General features: G+C 35.7%; 1 protein-coding gene across 14 annotated transcripts in view; it reads right to left on the minus strand.

Annotated features, from left to right (window-relative positions):
• The window catches only part of DMD (dystrophin), a 2269491-nt gene that overhangs the window by 1579759 nt on the left and 669133 nt on the right, over positions 1-20599 (minus strand). The gene's annotated exons all lie outside the window — the stretch shown is intronic.

Below are 20599 nucleotides of genomic sequence, written 5' to 3' on the forward strand. Positions count from 1 at the left end.
GAGTGCTCTGCGTGGCTCTAACTTCTCCCCATCTGAAGCCAAGTAATAGAGACAGGGTCGTTTACACGACCTCTAAACCTGGCCATATGTTTGCAGAGATTTGCATGCTATGGGAACCATACTCTCAAGTGATAGGAGAGGCTTCTTGGGATAACCTACATGTCTGCTGCTTTAACCTAAAGGCATTTATCAAGGGCAAAAATTTGAGTAAACTAGTAAGTTTGCAGGAAGTTTTCCTTGGGCAGGAGTGTACTCCTTGTAGGTTGCTGGGCTTCAAAAATCCTGAGACCATGCTCAAGAGGGATTTTGCCGAGGTCAAGAACATAGGCATACTATTTATGGAGTTGAGCAGAACAAACGAATATTGGAGAAATATTTGTAGAGGAATCTTCTGCATTCCCCAAATATTGCAAGCAAGCACTGGGCCCCCTAACAAACAAGGTTTTGTAAAGGAACCAAAAAGCAGTGTAGAACAACAGAAGCTATCTGGGGGATTTCGTAATCTCACCTAGAGAAAACTCAACCTTTAGTGGCTTTCCCCTGGTGTGTATACGCTGCATTTCCTGTCCTTCTCAGTTCTGGGACTTAACCCACTAAGCTGCCAGCATCAACTTACTTGTGCTCTTATGGAAAATGCTCAAATTTTGAAACTTCAATATTTTAAATTTCCCCAACTGTTAAGTCCTTTGAGATGACAAGGCACAGTGACAGTTATTGCTATGACATTTTCATCAAATGACACACTCTTTTTCCAGTTTATATAGAAGTGGCAGAGAGAGGCCATCCTGGTGGAGTCGCAATCACCCAACTTTATCATCTCAAAGAGCCTAAGTGCTCTGAAAGGGCTATTTGCATGGGACCCCTGTCTAAGAGTAAGGCAATTTCTGAAGGTCTTAGGGGTTAGAACAAGTTTCATGGTGTATCCCTTCTATCTCTAAATACTATTAATAACAAACATCAAAGTCAGCATTAAGGGGGAAAATAACATAAAGGTAGCCTGAGAGATGTGCACCGGTGGAACCAGCTTCATGTTTGTGCAACCTGAGCAGTTGCACAGGGCCCTGAGCACAGAAGAAACACATGCCTCTTTTATCTGCTGATACTATCCTGAAATTCTTGATAATTTTATTTTTGAATTTGTGTTTTAGAAGAACCAGACCCTGTTTCAAATGCAGAAAGAAGGTAATTCTTTCAAGAAAATACAAACGACCAAGAAACCCTATCATATCCTTTCCTACTCCTGTTATGTTCCTGTATGAACCAACCACTTATGCTGAAATTGATGATATAGAAAGAAAAGGAATCTTGTGACTTTGGGAAAGTTAGCCCTGCATAAGCCTTAGTTTCTGCCTATGTAAAATGGGAAGAATAATACTTCCATAATAAGATCGTGGTAAGAATTAAAGAGTGTATAATGCACTTGACAGAGTGTCTGACCTTGTGTAAGAACTAAATAATGTTATAGCAATTATTATCAAATTCCTGTGTATGTATAAGAAGTGTTTTGAAACATAAATTGCCCCAAGGTTACCTTCTTAAGTCACTGTTTGGGTTTCAGGAGATGGAAAATTATTGTCGAAAATAAGCCCCCCAAAATGTTTAAGAGCAAACATTTAACTCTTTTTGAAATCTGAACCTCAACCTAGCCCGTATTTAAGAATTCTTAAAAATCATTAACAATATTGAATTCACATAATCTTCTCCAAATGAAACACTGTAAACAGCACTAGTACTCAAGTAACAATATTTCACATTGTGCAATTTGAATCAAAATATTAAACACTTTATAATTTATTGATGTTTACATAGAATTGAATTTTTGAAGAAAATATTAAAGGCATATCCTTATACTCAAGGACATGACACCTAGTACTCAAATTCTCAATGTAAATATTTTGTCTGAGAATGTGCATAAAACAAAAACATTTCAATGACAGCTTTCTTAAAGCTAAATTCAAATCTGAATAAGCTATGCAAAATTTTACATTTATATCCATAAATTCAACTATAGAGCTATAATCAAAATTTTAATTTAAGATCTGAGTAATTATTTGTCTACAGACTATTGTTTTTCAAAAGGTAAGTCATAATCCATTCACGGTTCATAAAATAATGTTAGTGGGTTATGGCCAGGAATATTTTAAAATTAAAAGAATAAAAAGTATTAGTCTGTGCCACTTATATAATACTAAGAATTACTGTCTCAATTTTTGTTTCAGATGTGCATATGGGTTTAGATATGTATGTGTATATATGTTCTAAGGTGAGATTAAACTTTTTTCTGCAGTTTGTAAAACAAAATTGGAAATGGCTCTAGAATTTCAGACTAAGTAAACTGATGAAAAAAGAAATTTGCTTGAATTCTACATTTGTATATTTTCCATAGACACCTTGGAATAAAAGACATTTTAAAATAAAACCATGTTTAATCTGAGAATTTGGAAATAAAGATATATAAAGAGGTTAATGCATTGTTTCAGCACCCCAAAATATGTTTTTATCATCACAGAATTTTACATTGCACCTAAGCTGGAATCAGTTCATACATGTCATGGCATCAAATGAGGAGATTTTCTAGGAAACTTGATTTTTGTTGTTTATAGATCTACGCATAAGGAAGATAGACCCCAATCATTTCATGAATGAAGATGCCAGTATCATCAACTGGAACTAATTATTTTTCCTATGCTTCAATCCTATTTTGTCTTTATCACAGTAGTTTGTTTCTCTTCAGTACATTGGGCAAATAATGATTCTGATGAGAGGCATAACAATGAATGGATGAAACGATTCTGTTTTTTTCTCAGAATTGAGTGCACTCAAATTTATTCAACGTTATCCACAGACTTCAGAGTCTTAATTACTGCCTATTTGAGAAAGTATTAGATATTGTCACCTATGTTTCTTGAAGACATTGCTCATTAAAAAAGGTGGAAGAGTGGAAAGGAGAAAGGTAAAACAATGAGGGATGATAAATGACTGTTTTAGTCTAGCGATGTCTAGAAAAATCTCTAGAAACTCATTTCTGGAAACAATTTCTAGTCATAATTTGTAGTTGTAGAATTTCTATTACTAGAAATTGTCCTAATAAAGTATAGAGCAATAGCCTTGATACTACTCAACATATAAATATATTTTAAAACCCAGTTTACTATCTGCCTGATCTTGGATATTTAACCTCTCCGCATCTCAGTTAATCCATCTATAAAACAAGAAAAATATCTGTCCATAAGATTTCTGGTTAGATGAGATGAGATAGTGCATATAAAATGCTAAGCACATTCTAGATCCCAAGAAATGTTCTGCCAATGCCTGTGTTTCGGGGCCAATGTTCATTGAAATGGCAAATGATTTTTATGAGGAAACAGTTGAATGCGTTCTGTGTGTTTTTGGAAGCATGATTTGGGCAATTCAAACTGAGGTAAGTCATCAAGTGGCTACATATAGGTTGTGAAACCAGGAGTCCAGCAAACCACAAAGCTCTTAGAAAAAATAGCTGGGACACTTTGAGAGGGCACAGTCTATCACTGAGCAGTTTTATATCACTGATAAGATTGATTTATTTTTGCAATTTATCTAAATTCAGCCTTAAAATGTGATATGAGTTTTAACCTGGATAAAGAACAGTTTTATTGTTCTTGAATGCGTAAATGCTTCAAGAACATCTGAAAATTTTATCAGTCTTAGTTCATTTAAATGTATCATACTTCTATTTTATGGAGTCTAAGTCAATGCACGGATGGTGAATTTTTTGGTGTATTCTATAATCTTTTTATCCCTCAGTAAAAGATTATTTCAGAGATAAAGGATTACAGAGGGATAACCAAGTGGTTCTTTCACTAAATAACAGAAGAACAGTTCTGAAGAACCAAGATTAGTACCTGGAAATATTCTTGCCACATTTCCGCTGTGTTTTCTCACAGATATAATATGTAAACCAGGGTACTAGTCAAAGCATACAAATGATTACTGAAGTGATTTATGAGAAATTAATCCATCATGCAACACTGTACATGATATTCTATCTAATGACACTATTAAATAGGTAATTTTTAATATTGATAGGGCCTGAAATTCAGTTCAAAGTTAAGCCCTAATGAGGATTTATGAAAAATCATGGCTTGCTGTTATGGCAACATTAAAACAACAAATACAACTACTACATATATAATAGCAATAACAACAGCTGCCATTATTTACTGAGTACTTAGTGCCAGTCAATTTGCTAATCATTTAATATGCATTATATCATTTTTCACTACAACAGATCAGGGTAACAGAGATTAGTATGATGAGGAAATGGAAACAGAAAAATTAGGTGACTTGCCAAAGGTCACAAAGGTAACTGGTGGTTCTGGGACTTAAAACCAGGTTATTTGGATTCCAAAACACATCTTTATCACAATATGATCAATCTCTGTTAATGAAGAAAATGAATTAAGAGTCTAAGCAATAGCACTTTTACAAAATATCATAACTTTTTTTTTTCTGTTTTTTTGAGATGGAGTTTTGCTCTTGTTGCCCAGGCTGGAGTGCAGTGGTGGGATCTCAGTTCACTGCAGCCTCCACCTCCTGGGTTCAAGCCATTCTCCTGCCTCAGCCTCCTGAGTAGCTGGGATTACAGGCACACGCCACTACGCCTGGCTAATTTTTATGTTTTTAGTAGAGACAGGGTTTCAGCACGTTGGCCAAGCTGGTCTCAAACTCCTGACCTCAGGTGATCCACCTGCCTCGGCCTCCCAAAGTGCTGGGATTACAGGTGTGAGCCACTGTGTCAGGCCCTCATACAACTTCTTAAAAATAACTCAAATTACATTTTTTCTTAATTTCTACAAATTCAATCAATGGTTTGGAAGCTACTAGGAAAATACCTGGTCTTTACTACGTTGGTGAGTAGGAAATCAAAAGTCAAGTCACAGACACTGGTGTCACACTGAGGAAGATACCAATATACCAGAAAGACAGCAATGGGATACAGCCCGGATGGTAGCACAGACCCGATAAGCCCCCCATTCTCCATGATGTCCTTATTTCACACTGCATGTCTCTAGCAAAATATCTCATGTACCTCGTAAATATATACACCTACTATGTAGCCACAAAAAGTTAAAAAATATTTTTAAAAGATTATTAAAAACACAGATACATAAACAGAAAAAAAGTCAGAAGAAGCTGAGCAAAAAATAAAGCTAAGAAATTCTTTCTAAAGGCAGGCATGTCCCAAGTCCACCATTTGAACTCTATACCTTCTATTAATCCTGTGATTTGCCTTTTATGTTAAATGTCAGCAAATTTAACATTCTTCACTATTACAGAATCCGTCACAGAAATGCTACATTGTGCATAGGATGCTCTGTTTAAGAAGACAAAAATGGATATCATATGTACACGTATGTGGGTATTTTAGTTTTTAAAAATCTCATTCTATAGCCTATTAAACAAAAGGTTCTAGAGCTAAAAACATTAATCTTAATTCCTACATTTAAAAAAATGGCCCTGGCAAAGACTGCTCGTCCTCCAATATGTATCTTTCTTCATCCTTTATATAGTATTAGAAAGTTTAGGGGACAATTTGGCTATCTAGAAAAGTAACTCCAGTTCCCACTTTCCCTTGCAGTTAGATGTGGCATGTAACCAAATATTGGCCAGTTGGATATAATGCATGCAGCTTCATCATTAAGACCTAAACGGGCATGGATATGCTCTCTTCTTTGTCCTCCCTCCTGAAGGGCGTGATACACACATGAAGCTGTGAGCTATCCTTGACCATGACTACGAAGATAGCGTCCCAGGGAATGACCGAAAAACTAGGCAGAAGGACTATGGATCCTTGAATGAGCAGAGCCTTCCTACAAGGCCTTGATCACTCCCAACTACACCAAATTTAAGAGAAATAACTCTGAAAGAGAAATAAACTCATTTTTTCGTTCATCCATCCTTGTGTTTTTGTTAGTGCCACAAAACCTACAGCCATCTAATACACTGATATACTCTAAGTTTCTAGTAGCTGAGATTTTATTATTAAAAAAAGTATCTGTAAAAGCTTATATGTGATTTTAAAATAAACTTTCTACTGTAAAATCAGATGTCTCTCTAATACTAAACTCTCTCTCTCTCTGAAACATACTGTCAATGAAGTTTCCAGTCATTTTGCTTCATTATTTTTTTAAGCCACATACCTTTAGATATTATGCTAACCTTTACACTGTAGGAAGGAAGGGACTCTGACCACACGCCTAACAGCATCACACAAAGATAATAAGCATTTACTAAATTGTTTGGGGTAACTTTCTCATTAAAGATCATTTGTGCTTCCAAATTCAGGTTTTAAATAAAATATGTTTTAACCAATCAATACCTTGAAAATAGAGTAACATGGCATAAAATATTCATAATTTTAAATACATGCCTTCCCAATATTCCTACTCATATTTCATATGTGATATGTGATTCACATATATATATAGTATACAAACTTATATGTGGGTGTGTGTATGTTTTCTTCCTCTAATTTCTCTAATGCTACTATTTATATCTTTGGGTATACATTTACTTTCTAACTTATGTTATATTTTATTCCTTAATTTTTTCCTGCACTTCACCTGAGAGTTTCTGTCTCGGCTATTATAATCCACAAAATAGAACCTTTCTCGTAAAATCAAGAAGTAAGAAAAAGAAACAAGCATTGTTATGGCAAATTCTCCTAAACCAATGGAAGGTCAGAGAGAAAATAATAGAAGATTTAGAGAAACGTACCCAGAACAATTTAGTAACCCAATATAAAAGATTTATTTTTAAAAGTAACAGTTTATAATAAAATTTTGATAAACATCAATTAAAAAAACTTTCTCAGAAATTTATTGGATGGCATGCGAACAATGTCCAGCCTAGTGATTTCTTTGTTCATATTGTTTCATATAATACTTACAACCACTCTAAAAAGAGGACCTATTTCCAAGATGAGAAAATCGAAGTCACACCTATGAGGTGTGGGAGGAATAATGGGATCCCCAGTAAACCAAATGACATTCCTTGGCTGACAGAGATTCATAGAGTCCAGAGAAGAAGGATGAACATAATAATTTTATACTGTTTGGGCAATGTTTCAATAATTTTAAATGTCGGTAGCTGGTTGGAATTCATATGAGTCGGTAATTGAAACAAGGGATTTTCTTAAAGTACTAAATTCAATTTAAAATAGAATAGTTACAAAATGTCTCAGAAGACCAAATTCTTAATGTTATTTTCCTTAATCCTAAGTTTAACAATTGTATTAATTTTCAAATAGGCCTCATGCAAAAACACCAAGTCTTATTTATTTTAACCAGTAATTTATAAATAGGAAAAAAATGATTCATTCGGCTATACTTTTAAAATAAAAACAATTCAGAAGTAAACTGCTTTAGACAAGTGGTTTTTACTTATCAAAAAAATCAAAACAGAATACATATACCTTGTGAAAACGTATTATTTCAAATTGACATATACTTCCACTTAAATAATATTCCTCTAGAATGACTGTAGTCTATAGAGTTTGGAATAGCATATACGAATTACTCAATTGTGAGCTATGAAGAAAAACTAAACATATGTATTGCCATGTAGCCAGTTTCGGAATTTTGTTTTTTTTCTTGAGTCATCATTTATAATATTCTTAGCTATGTACTCATTTATTCCATAAGTCTATATATAAAGAAATTAGAAGTTAGCACAATAGATTTCCTCAAAATATAGAAACTTATCTACAGTTACACCAATTCTAGCTTCTCCGCTTCGTATTTCAGTGAAAATCTTATTCTTCCTGTTATATAATCCAAGACTCCTTAAACTTTTTTCTGTAAAGGGCTAAATAGGTATCTTCAATTTTGCAGACCACTAAAGGCCAGTTGCCCCCACTCAGCTCCATCACTGCAAATTGTAGCCCCAAAGCAGGAGGAGACAATACATAAGTGAATAAACTGGATGTGTTCCAATAAAACTTTATTTACAAAAAACAGGTAGCAAGTCTATTTTCACCCTCAGGCCGCAGATTGCTATCTCCTGATAATAAAATTGCTTCCCACATTTAATCTAATTTCTGTGCACTTCTCACTATTGATTATCTTTCCTCTCCCCAATCTCTCCCCCTCCAATTGATTCTCCTCAGTCACTTTCCCACTCTATTGCATGTCCAAGCTACCATCTCTAAAATCTCACTGCCCTCCCCTGTCCTACTTCCATCACTGTATATAACAATGTCTCAAAGAAATCATGCTGCATAAAACCAGTGTCTGCATTCAGGAAACTTTAAGTCTGTCTCACTTTGCAGTAAAATAAACATGAGATCAAATTCAGGCTCTGGAATTTATAAGTAGTGTGTACTTGAACTTGGCCAAGTTTGTTAATTTCACACTCTTGGTACACGCCTGAAAATAGGTATGATACTAATTTAGAGGGTACATGTAAGGCTCACAGATAACATACGGAGATTGTATTAACATTCAGCATCACCCCTTGCCATTCAACTTTTATAAAATCATTTTCACTGCCTCATTGTCCTTATTTAGTGCAACCCAGATTAGCGAAGAACTAACAACAACAAAGAGGAGTTTGGTTCAATTAGATTTTAGATTGTAAAAATATTCTACTAAATTGACACATCTTTTCTAACTAGGTCAATTTTCTCCAAAGACATTGGCTATATTCACCTCCTTCAAGTACACCAGCTGCTTGGATTATCTCATTACCTTTCACATATATCACTAAATTCTGTGTGCTTTCTCTCTAATTATGTCACATACCTTTGTCTTTTTTCCTTATTCCTTAAACAAAGATGTGGTATAGCCTTCAGAAAAGAGACAAATCCTTATGGGAGAATTAATGGGTAACTCCTTGTCTCTACTTCTTGGGCATCTATAAGTGCTTGTGTGGGTTAGTTTCATTATTAAAATTAGTGAAATAATATAAATAACTAGTGAGCTAATTAGGAAGACAATTGTAAGAGTATGATTGTGGAAATGGGGAAGTTCTTTTATGACAGGTGATGTAGCCTCTTGGAAGCCTCACAACAGTAGGCAGTTTATTTTGTTCACTGCCTGACATATAGTATAACATACTAGATGTTTGTTGAATAAAATAATGAATCGCGTAGCATATGACATGCAAGAATATTCCATCTTACTTTATATTAATATGAGGACTGTTTTTTTTTTTTTTTTTCCCTAAGAGAATTAGGCCAAAGCATCTTTCCATGATGACAGAGCAGGGAGAAGAAATGATAAATCCCACTTCCATTTATTTCACTTACTGCCTTCTTCAATGCAGTGTTGGCTTCCCTATTCAAGGAAAGAGATTCTTAGTTAAGGACTTCAGAGCCTGTAATTTCAAAGAATGGTATTAATTCTTGGGAGGACTCTGGTAGATTTCATTAACAGATGCAAATTCTGACCTCCACCTCAAGGAAAGTAATAAAAGTCCTCTATATCCTGTTGATAAAGGTAAACCATAAGGTCCATGTGGAGAGTTGGCTGAAAGCAATGGGAAGTTCAATTTTATTATTGGTTCCTAATAGGAGTAATCATGCTTCAGGTTCTGTATCTCTGTGTCCCATGGACAATTAAAACTTTTGATCTCAGGGTTCACAGAACTGAGAAGAATGAAGTAAGTCTTTTGCATTTCAGAAAAATAAAAGTATGAAACCTTTTGATAAGTTGCCATCTCTTGTTATACCAATATTTCTTCTCATATTTTCAAGTAAAAAAAATTGGCTGGTGCGGTGGCTCATGCCTGTAATCCCAGCACTTTGGGAGGCCGAGGCAGGTGTATCATTAGGTCAGGAGATCGAGACCATCCTGGCTAACACGGTGAAACCCCGTCTCTACTACAAATACAAAAAATCAGCCAGGCATGGCGGTGGGCGACCGTAATCCCAGCTACTTGGGAGGATGAGGCAGGAGAATGGTGTGAATCCTGGAGGCAGAGCTTGCAGTGAGCCAAGATCGTGCCACTGCACTCTAGCCTGGGCCACACAGCGAGACTTCATCTCAAAAAAAACAACTCAAAATCAGGATGGGCTAAGTGATAAGAGCAATCACTTCTGATTTGGTGAAGATACTAAAAGAGGGCTAAAGGATATGTACAGGTATGTGTATATTACAAACTGAGGCAATGGAAGCATGAGCAGAAAAGCAAAACAGAACCCTAAGTGAGGTTAACATAGAAAGTAAATGTCCTAAAGTCATAAACAGAGTCAAAACCTCACTGAAACCTTTCACCTGTAATATTTTTAAACAGATTTGACATTTCTTTCCATTTATTTTCTGTAGGTGTATAATATTTTATAACTGACATATTTATAATGGGACTACCACCAAATATCCATTTTGAAAATGCTCTCTTCACAGCATGAATATCTTATAAAATCTAGTCTCTTTCTTAATATTGTTAATACAGAATCTTCTTGAAAGAGTCAAGGTTCTCTGCTTTTGGAAATAATTTGAGAAATAACATAGTACTCACAGCCACTTGCCAACCCAAAAATGTTCAGCATTTATCTAACACTTGACTTTTTCAAAAAGAAAGTATATAACTCAATCTTTTCAACTACTTTGCCATGAGATGTCCAGAACATTTGTATGTAGTAAAATAGATTTCCTAGGTTACTCTGATATTACTGAAAAAGACTTTAAGTAGTCTACTACTTAAGATAACAATCTATAAACACACTTCAGTGTTCATATGCATAGCAGCGCATCAAGAGCACCAGAAACGCTAATAAATCAGAGAGAGGCCTGACATTATACATCCTATTAAGGATCTCTGATTTTTCCAGGTAGATATCAAGTATCATATATCAAATTATCTGAAAACCTGTATATTAAAAATTGGTAAAGTTTATTTCTTTCTTAATTCTTAAATAAGGCTATGATGAGACATTATAATATGTCCTTCTAGAACCCCAGTTCATCTCGTGTAACTCCTAAGTGGGTGCTATCCACTGTGTAGACTGTGCTTTAACCTATAAATGCTTTCTTCGTCGTCTAAATTCTTTTAGAATTTACCACCAGAACAGAAGTATAGTGAATTAAGTGTTTACCATTTGTGAGGGATGGTGTAAGCACTCCACTAAATCATCTAATTTAACTTCACAACATAAGGGATGATTGTCTACATTTTACTATAAGGAGACCTGATTCATAAAGGTTAGAAACTTGCCCAAGGTCGAAGAGCTAATAAAAAGCAGAGATGAGAAATGAATTCAGTATCTGTCAAATCCTGAATATTAACTTGTTGCCAGACTTTTTTCTAACAACTCAAGGGAAAGAAACATTTCCCACAGACAGCTAGATTTATAAAGTTTCATTTAAAAATCAAAATATAATAATGTGTCATATTTTATGTGAATGTGATTATAAGTCTCTCATACACTCACAGAACTGTTGATAGAATTCTTTGATTCATCCAGTCTTTTTCACCCTTAGAACTTTCTGTGACCAATTTTATATGTTTATAATATGACTGGATATGGTATATAATTTTTGCGTTCTAAACAGATAACGTGTCCGTATAAAAATAAAAAATGAACTACCATGAGCTTTACTAGTACAACACCTTGAAATTTACTCACATTTTAAATTTAAATCAGTACATAAAATATAGATACAATGAAATACGCAGCAAATATTACTGGGATTTTGTTGGTATATCATCATACCCGAAACATATGTCAAAATTTAAAACACACCTATGGGTACATTTCAACTTATTTGCTCTACTTTGGAAAGCAAAAATGGAAAGAAACAGAATAAACAGAAACGCCTTTTTGTCACATAGTGAGATAATCAATACTATGTTTAAAGACAAAGTTTCCTAATATTTTCAAAATAGTCTCTAGTGGAATCAGCTACCATATTCTTGATTAGTATAATACTTACAAATTTCCTTAAAAATCACTACATATTCTATTTGAAAGTTTTCATATATAGGCTTTATATTATACTAAAAAGGTCATCAAATTATTGCCACACCCATAAATTATGTTAAACTCCAAATATGAAAGTACGGCAGCTATTCAAAACCTTAACATAAAGCTAAATTAAAATAATGCAAACTGAGTAGAAAAGGAAAGCCAGATACGTGTTGGGTCTGCAGAAACTATTAATCGGGAAAAGGGAAGCCATTTAAGGTGGAAGAGAAATCGTCACAAGTATGCTTAGAATTTCCTGATTTAGAAATATTGGGACAAAATACAATCCTACCTGTTAAGCTTTTCAGATAACACTGTGCGTAGGCCTGAAAGTACATGCATGACATTTGTTTGAAAGGATTGTGATTGCCTTATAAACTTCTTTTACAATATTATTAACACGGGTTGTTCCAAATACTTGGCCAGCATTGCTTATTTCTCCCACTGCCCTAGAACAACCATAAACTTCCAATTATTCTGGGAGTAGTTTATCAGAGTACAGATTATCTGGAGGTCTTATTTCTCTTTCATTTGGCCTTTTCACAGCTCATTAGTACCTCAACAAGAAAGTTAAAGCAAAGGATGGAAAGGCTGCAGAATTTCTAAACAAACAAATTTGCTCCTTGTCAGCAGCATATACAGAAAAGCATTTAGAGATGTGAGAAAAACTAAAATGGTATAAACAAAGATATTTAATGTATACTGTGGCAATTTTCCTTGAGTGATTCTTCCCTCTGTATTGTCTAAAATATTGACTGAATTGACTGTAGGTTTTGGCATCCAACAGAGCTCAAAATCCTTTGTTTTTAGCATGTAATTGACCATCTTTAGCGGTATCACCTGCCACTGAGCAATGTATAACATTAATTGCCAATATATTGCCTATTTTTCAATGTGAAGACAAAAACTGAAAAGCAAATTTTCAAAGGAAGCTTTATGACAACCTTGAGTGGAGTCTACTAGAAAGCTTGTTTGATTTTAGGCTTGCCAATGCATTTGATGCCATCAGCACAGGGATATCTATCCTTGTCTTGGGGAGAAATAAGAAAATCAAAAAATTGAGGCTCTTTTATTATCTACTCATTAGAGCTGATATATTCTCAAACATGAAAATCATAAGGTGCTACATCCATTATTTTGCTTTTTAATAAGCATGTAAGATATTCATAATCCACTGGTAAGCTTATCTTTGTCTAGCCTGTCTAGTGGCAATTTAACAAATAAGATAAAAACTTCAAATAGATAATTTTTTATAAAATTATTTTAATTACAGATTTGCCAGGTAGAAGAGCAACTGGCAAAAGAGACTTTATACATTCAATGCATCATAACTTTATTTTGTAGAGAAGAGCTTGGAAATCATATGGAATTTTGGCTCTGTTACTTATTACAAATAGTATTGCTTTAACAAATGTTTATTAAGCAACTACAAAGGGCCAGGCACTATTTCAGGCAATGATGGTATAGCCATATACAATAGACAAAAACCTAAGTTCTCATTCAGTGAATCATGTCAGTGAAGGCATGCTAATCAAGAGAAGTAAGTAAAATAGAAGGATGTAAGTGTTATGAAGAAAATGAAGCAAGGAAGGGGAACTGAAAGTGCTAGGGGAGGGGACATTGTAGATTTAACTAGGATGATCAGGGAAAATATCATTGAGTGGGCATCCTTTGAGAAAAAGATTTAAAGATATGAGAGAGAAAACCATGTGAGTATGTGGAGGAAATGTGTTCCAGGTAGAAGCATCTACGACTGCAGTGGAATGAGAAAGGAAAACAATGGTGGAAAAGGAAGTCAGAGAAGAAACATAGAGAAAGGAGGAGGTGATTGTGCATAGGCTTATAAAACAGCAGACTGCATTTTACTGAATGACTGGCAAGGCATGGGAAGGTTTTCAGCAGAAGAGTGATGTGATCTGCCTTACATTTTAACAGGACTATCTAGCAGACAAAATGGATTCCAGTTAAGGCAAGGCCAAAGCAGGCAGGCCTGTTTAACAGGCTATTTCACTAATTTAGACCAGAGATGATGGTGGTAGCAATGTAAGTAGTCAGAAGTGATCAGATTCTGGATATACACTTAGTCAAGGTGGACCTGGCCTAGTTTTCTAATCTTCTAACAACATCAGGTGTGAGAAAGAATAAGACTAAGTGTGACTCCAAGGTGTTCAGTTGGGGCAACTGGACGGATATAGTGAAACCTTACTGAAACAGGAAAAGCTACTGATGAAGCAGATTTGAGTGTTAGTAAATTTAGCTTTACATAGGGTAAATTTGAATTGACTAGGAATGTATAGAAAGTTGTGTATGTAAGTTTGGAGTTTGGCAGAAAGCTCTGAGCTGGGGGTAAACATTTGGGAGGCATCAACTTACAGACAATATTTGATGCCAGGAGGCTAGATAAGATCATCAAGAAAATGAGTGTGGTCTAAGAACCAACCCCTGGTTACTGCGATATCAGGAATTTGTGCTGATGGGGAAGAACCAGAAAATTAAAATGAAAGCAGATACCAGAAAAACAGAAAGAAAACCTGGAATGTGTGGTGCCTTAGAAATCAAAGAAGAGGGAGTAAATGCATGTCTCCAATCCTCCTATATTTACTTATGTTACTTAGGTAGTACATATAAGGAATATCAAATTGTGGCTAGCAGATTGTAAAAACTTAAATGTTCGTTGAGCAAATTATGTGTCATTTCATAACCCAACCAACATATATCAGGATACTGGTTGTGATATATGCAAATACATTTGGCAACTGAGTGTTACCAATATGTTATCAAACATGCCACAGAAGTGTAGTATACATAGAATTAAGAATATGGGCTCTGGAACCAAAATATCCAGACTCAAATTCTTTTCTGTACCATTGAACCTTGGTGTTCTCACCTGAAAATGGACATAACAAGAATATAAACTCCTAGCATTGGTAAGATAAATTAAACATGTTAATAATATACATACAGCATGGAAGAACCTGGTCTACAGTAAATTCTCAATAAATTTTGTTATTGCGCTGATTAAAGCAAAATTAAGAAGCAATATCTTACGTATTCAATACTAAAATGAATACATATTGTGCATTCACGTATCAACTATGTATTAATCACTCGCTTAGATCACAATGGATATAAATAATAAAACAGCTGCCTTCAAGGAAATCATAGTCCAGTGGAGGAAACCTACAAGTAAGCGAAAAATGTATGTGCTCTCATAAGAACACGTCCAAGAAGAAATGGAAGCACTGAAAAGGGAGATGAAATACGATCTGAGAAGTAGGAACTTTTACACACTACCAAGACCGTGTCAAGTTAGTGTCTTCCCTTATGGCAGCATGTCTAATACACTTAGTGTTGCTTCATCAATGTGTTTTCCCAGTAATCTTTTGGGAGAATTGACAGTCAAACCATGAAAATTGTTACTACATTTATATTTATGAAAGATCATTCTGGATGCAGTGTGGAGAATGATCTTCGGAAGATGAGGGCAGTAAGACCAGCTAGATATCCAGTGAACGACAGTATGTAATAGTCAGAACCTGACTGTTACTGTAGGCACTCAAGAACTGTTGAAAAAATGAATTGATGAGATATATACTGAGGGTTTCAACAAAACGGTAGAAGTAGGGAAAGAGGAGGAGATGACAGACTTCTGACATATAGGACCTTAGAATGTATTGGATTTGGACACTATAAATATGAAGAGGATAGTTGTTGAGAATGATGCCTGGGTGTCTTTTATTATTATTATACTTTAAGTTCTGGGATACATGTGCTGAACGTGCAGGTTTGTTACATAGGTATACATGTGCCATAGTGGTTTGCTGCACCCATCAACCCGTCATCTAGGTTTTAAGCCCTGCATGCATTAGGTATTTGTCCTAATGCTCTCCCTCTCCTTACCTCCCACCCCCCAACAGGCCATGGTATGTGATGATCCCCTCCCTGTGTCCATGTGTTCTAATTGTTCAACTCCCACTTATGAGTGAGAACATACAGCATTTGGTTTTCTGTTCCTGTGTTAGTTTGCTGAGAATGATGGTTTCCAGCTCCATGCATGTCCCTGCAAACGACATGAGCTCATTCTTTTTTATGGTTGCATAGTATTCCATGTATATGTGCCACATTTTCTTTATCCAGTCTATCACTGATGGGCATTTGGACTGGTTACAAGGTATAGACAATGGGTAAAAGGAGGTAGGAAAAAAACAAAGGTGGCTGGGCATGGTGGCCCATGCCTGTAATACCAGCACTTTGGGATGCCAAGGCGGGTGGATCATTTGCAGTCAGGAGTTTGAGACCAGCTTGGCCAACATGGTGAAACCCTATCTCTACTAAAATTACAAAAATTAGCCAGGCATGGTGGTGGGTGCCTGTAGTCCCATCTACTTGGGAGGCTGAGGCGGTAGAATCGTTGAACCCGGGAGGCAGGGGTGCAGTGAGCTGAAATTGGGTCACTGAACTCTAACCTGGGCAACAGAGCAATACGCTGTCCCCCTCCCCCAAAAAAAAAAAAAAAAAAAAGCAAAGACAAATCAAGGTTTTGTGAGGCAAGGAATTCAAAACTACCTTATGACCCAAGAAACCCTCTTCTGGACATATACTTAAAGGAAATAATAACACAACCTTGTAAAGATATCTGTGCTTCTATGCTCTTTGAAGCATTGTTCACAATAGCCAAGATATAGAAACAACCTAAGTGTCAATGGATAAACGGTTCAAGAAATTACGGCACATATATACACAATTGAATATTATTGAGTCCTAAAAAAAGGAATGAAATCTTGCCATTTGCTACAACATGGATGAGCCTGGAATACATTACATTAAGAAACTAAGCTTTGGATGACATCAATGAGCTCTGGAACTTCTCATGCTTAGAAATCACCCTACATTTGACTTCGTTTATTTAATTTAATGAGTAACAACTTCTGGTCATTATTGACCCTGAAGATATTGTAGTAAACAGAACAGACAACTGTATCTGTCCTCATGGAACCACACTTTTGTGTGACTATACAAGCAATAAATAATTAAATTACATTGAAAAAAACAAAGTTTGTTCCAAATTATATTTGCGCCACTTTATTACTAAATTGTTGTGCTTAGTGCTGTGTGATACAATAATAAATTGGAGGATTAAGAAATGCATTAAGCAACACCAACAAGCAAGTACAAATACTGCATTTAACCAGCATATTTCATTGGACCTTAAGTGCCATTCTTCTAGTTTTACAGAGGAAATGTAACTGTTAGGACATGATCATCATCTAATATTGTACTAAATACTGTAGTTTACTGTTACTGAAAGCGTAAGATGGAAATCCTGGGGGTATGCATTATTTATGTGATAGAAAAGATCAAATGTATAATATTTGTCTTTTCTATACTTTGTCTATTTGACACTAGGTTGGCTACACCTTCGCTTAAAAGTTCTCACCATTTCCTGCCTTTGTGCTTTCTTTTTGTCGTTTTTTACTCAAGTCAGAAAACAGTAAATCTAATTGCATCTTGATTAGTTACTTGAAAGTATCTTTAAGGCTGGGCACGGTGGCTCACGCCTGTAATTCCAGCACTTTGGGGGGCCGAGGCGGACAGATCACCTGGGGTCAGGAGTTCAAGACCAGCCTGGCCAACATAGTGAAACCGTGTCACTACTAAAAAAAAAAAAAATACAAAAACAGCCAGGCATGGTGGCAGGCATCTGTAATCCCAGCTATTAGGGAAGCTAAGGCAGAAGAACAGTGAGCCGAGAGTATGCCACTGCACTCCAGCCTGGTGACAGAGGGAGACTCCATCTCAAAAAAAAAAAAAGTACACTTAAATGACATACATTTCATCTCAGAGTCTAAGTATAATTTGAAGCACTTCAAATTGCTGGCCCATTTGCTTATCAAATCTTCTTATATTTTTGAATCACATTTCATTGTTAAACACCCTCAGTGTATACACTCATATGTTCCTATGCATATCAACTTTGTGGACTGAGTCAAGAATATTTTCCTTTACCTCAGGTTTAAGAATGTAATCACTATCAAAACTCAGACTATTTACTGATGTTTTCCTAAATGGAATAGTCTGTTGCATTATTAAGTCATGAGAAATCATGTTTTTGACAGGGCTTATTTCTCAAGTTGGCTTCAAGGGTTCCATCGCATCTCTGCATTATTCACACAGAGCTGTAGAAGGTGCTAAAAACTTGGCATCAGGAGACAAAGTCCTACTGATCAGCAGGTTTTTGTATGAATAATGGAATTCCAGAAGCAAGTGTTTTAAAACGAAGTGCTGCCTGATACTTATTTTATCGTGTTTTATAAAATCAAATCATGTTAAAATGTTCCAGTGATGTCATGGTTTGTGCTCTCTTCCCTATGCCCCCTGCTCTCTTACAAAACTTGAAAGATTATTTTTTTTTTTTAAATGAAGGGAGGAAAATACACTGAGACCAAGGCCTTGAAGAGAATTAAGTGGGAATCAATTCTGATAATAATCACTTACTAAAAATGGGATATTAGTTAAATATTAATGAGATAAAAACTTGTTATCGAAGCTGTATCTTGAATGTAGCACATTGTATGTTATACACAGGAATTTACGGTGTACTGTAGATTCCTACCACAGAGTGTACCATCACAGAGTTTATCAGAACTCTTAATTCTCTCCCAATCTGAATTTTTTTTTTTTCTTGAGACGGAGTCTCGCTCTGTCACCCAGGTTGGAGTGCAGTGGCGCCATCACGGCTCACTGCAAGCTCCGCCTCCCGGGTTTAGGCCATTATCCTGCCTCAGCCTCCCAAGTAGCTGGGACTACAGGCGCCCACCACTACGCCCGGCCAATTTTTGTGTTTTTAGTAGAGACGGGGTTTCACTGTGTTAGCCAGGATGGTCTCAATTTCCTGACCTCGTGATCCACCCACCTCGGTCTCCCCAAGTGCTGGGATTACAGCCAATTTGAAATATTAATATCATTCTTCTATGTACTATCTCATCTCCTCCTTACTTTCATCACTGAACCTCAGAATTGATTAAACTTTCCTGCTTCCAATTTCCCATAATCAGCCATAATTCTATGTATTATTTCTTGTTTTCCACTCTTATACTTAAAAATCCCTCTCAAAGAACACAAGTACACTTCTAAAACGGTGGATCCAGTTGCTCCTCCCCTACCTGCATCCTCCTCAATTCATTTGCAGCACTGTTTAACATAACCACCTTCTTCAAAGTCTTTTTAAATATCTCTTATGTGATGGTACTTTCCTAAGAAAACTCTTAAATCATACCTAACTATGTCTCCCACCTCTGGTTCCCTACAGACAGATCGATCGATCGATCAACAGATCAGTCAAATATTCTGTGCTTGAACCTCTTCAAATTTGATAGTACTTTTTTTTCTCTGTGAAATCTCATGTACTTTTGGGGATTGCTCTGTTATCTCTTTCCACCCTAGCCCCTACAATGGGATTATATCACTGGTCTTAACTGATCTGTTGATAATCAACCCTGATTTCCAAATACAGTTAGCTTCTTCTGGAGGCACCATTGACACTTTCAACTCAGCATGGCCCTTTTTTCTTTTTTTTTTTTTTTTTTTTTTTTTTGGTCAATGCTTCCTAAAGGCAAAGTGCCTCTCGATTCAGCTTTATAAATCCCAGGGTTGAAACACATGACTTGCTATTCAGAATCTGTCAATGCCTTTTCTCTTGCCTACTGAATAAAACATATCTCCTTGAGCATGACACGCAAAATCCTCCACAATGTGTCCTTCAACCTCATTTTCCAGCTGCCTCTCCTACTCCTTCTCCCCTAACCATATGCCCTACACACAAAACAAACAGTCACAAAATGAACTGAAGATTGGTGCTTCTAAGTCTTTCCCTTTTAGTTCCACAAAGTGAAGTAATATTTCTAAGGGATGATTCCCTTATAAAAATCATACTTGACTATCAAGGCTCATCATTCAGTTATACCATCTGCAATCTGGTCAGTCAAGATTTATGAAGCTATAGCTTATGGTCCCGGATGATTTGTATGAAAAGTTATCATACTTCTTATTTCTACTGTGTCTTAAAGCAGCTGTAAGAGTGTCTGTCTCCTCTTCTAGTGCATAAAGAACCTGAGGTCAAGTCAAGTAACACCCAGTAATTAACACAAATTAGATGATCAATAAGTACTTGACAGATTAAACTACTAGTGTTTGACCTTCACATATGACACTATTATATTTATTTTAAAAGTATCACTGTTGATTAGAAATAAATTTTAACAGAAAGGCCAGAAGGTATAACTTAGAAATCGTAGATTTAGGAATTCAACATGCCTAGATCTATTTTACTCTGCCTCTTACTAGCACGAGGGCCTTCAGTAAGTCTTTAATCTTAATTTGTAAAGTGGGAAGATTGATTGGTGGTGAACCTCATAAATATTACCTTTCAAGTAACTGCCACATGCTCCTGCCATATTGTAAATGTACAGTGAATGCTACCTAAATGATTATAAAATAATCAACAGTGATAACATGTATATGTGACGATTTTTGCAAACCTTGTTCTATTTGGAATTTTAAGAAAGTAAGCAACCTGAAACCTCTGGTTGAGAAGATATAATTACTTGTAAACAAAGACCTTTATTTTTAGTAAAGATTCATCAGTGCAACTTGTCA

The sequence above is a fragment of the Macaca thibetana genome, chromosome X, assembly GCF_024542745.1.
Source record: "Macaca thibetana thibetana isolate TM-01 chromosome X, ASM2454274v1, whole genome shotgun sequence".
In the NCBI taxonomy this organism is placed as follows: domain Eukaryota; kingdom Metazoa; phylum Chordata; class Mammalia; order Primates; family Cercopithecidae; genus Macaca; species Macaca thibetana.